Source organism: Diaphorina citri, unplaced genomic scaffold (assembly GCF_000475195.1).
Source record: "Diaphorina citri unplaced genomic scaffold, Diaci psyllid genome assembly version 1.1 scaffold8504, whole genome shotgun sequence".
Lineage (NCBI taxonomy): Eukaryota > Metazoa > Arthropoda > Insecta > Hemiptera > Psyllidae > Diaphorina > Diaphorina citri.
The window spans coordinates 1-1,456 of NW_007385879.1; the positions used below are offsets into that span (position 1 = coordinate 1).

Here is a 1,456-nt window from a genome sequence, read left to right on the forward strand (position 1 = left end):
TTACTTTGAACTCTTACACACACACGGACCAATGGCTGAAACTTTGGATTTAGGCTCTAGGGACCTCAAAAGTGTTTTGCCACTAAAAACTGACCAAGGAATTTTAGGAATTTTAATTGTGTTAAGCATATTTAAATGCTTGTCACAAACATCGTTCCCCGATTATTTCACCTAGATAAATTTCATGACATGACTTGGACTCGAACCACCAACCTCCAGATCCAAAGTCCAACGCGTTAACAACTGCACCACTGAGGTTGGTCTATCGCTTCTCGGCCTTTTGGCTAAGATCAAAGTGTAGTATCTGTTCTTATCAGCTAAAAACTGACCATCGAAAATTTGACCCTAAAAACTGACTTCAATGGTGGATGTGCACTTTTTACCTCTTTGCAGTCTTATCTTCAGTAATTATTGGTGGATGTGCACTTTTTACCTCTTTGCAGTCTTATCTTCAGTAATTATTGGTGGATGTGCAGTTTTTACCTCTTTGCAGTCTTATCTTCAGTAATTATTGGTGGATGTGCAATTTTACTTTTTTGCAATCCAAGATGCAGTAGTTATCTAAAAATCTAAATAATGGTGGATGTGCTCTTTTTACTTGTTTGCAGTCTTACTTCAGCTATTTATTGGTGGATGTGCAGTTTCACTTTTTTTGCAATCCAAGATGCAGTAGTTGTTATCTAAATATCTAAATAATGGTGGATGTGCACTTTTTACTTGTTTGCAGTCTTACTTCAGCTATTTATTGGTGGATGTGCAGTTTCACTTAGTTGTAACACATTTAACCAGAAGTTGAGTACCTACTTCATCGATTGGTATGAAATACCCATGTTGTAAAATAAAATGATACTATTATTTTCCATATTTATCTCGTATGTAGTTTCATAGCGATGACTTCTCTGAATCAACTCGGGAAGAATGCAAAGAAACACCCCAAAATCCCACTTTGAATTTGAATCCGATTTTGTACACATTTTGCATCTGCCATATTCTTTTCTCTTTGATGTTTACTGAAGCTATTTATTTCACCCTCTTTTTTTTACAACTAAATTTTAAATCAAAAAGGCACAAGGGCACAAATTATGAAATGGACCAGGATCACTCTCTAACTATGTTTAGGGGGATTATAGTTTTTTACGCAAAATGCATACCCGAAAGTACCTACCTATTTAATGGAATGAAGCTGACGAATTCATGGTTTCAAATTTTGCAGTGTGCCAGTGCCAGCCTAGTTACCTTGGTTGGTAGCGCGTCTGTCTTGTAAGCGCGCGGATCCGATTCCAGCCCGGGGCGGATTTTATCCTGGAGGTATAATGTTCGTTCTCGGAACGGCTGGCTTTTTCCTATACTGTCTTACTTCGATTTCGGGATGATAGGACCATAGCAGTTACAGTTCCCTCTGTCAAACTACTTAAAAAAAAAAAAAAAAATCTAAAAGGATTCTATAAAGGAGCGT

General features: G+C 37.3%; 1 non-coding gene across 1 annotated transcript; it reads left to right on the forward strand.

Moving 5' to 3' along the window:
* The first annotated feature begins 264 nt into the window (after positions 1 to 264).
* Positions 265 to 452, forward strand: LOC113472788. Its single transcript, XR_003394962.1, has one exon. It is a non-coding gene; the product is annotated as a U2 spliceosomal RNA (small nuclear RNA).
* The last annotated feature ends 1,004 nt before the right edge of the window (positions 453 to 1,456 follow it).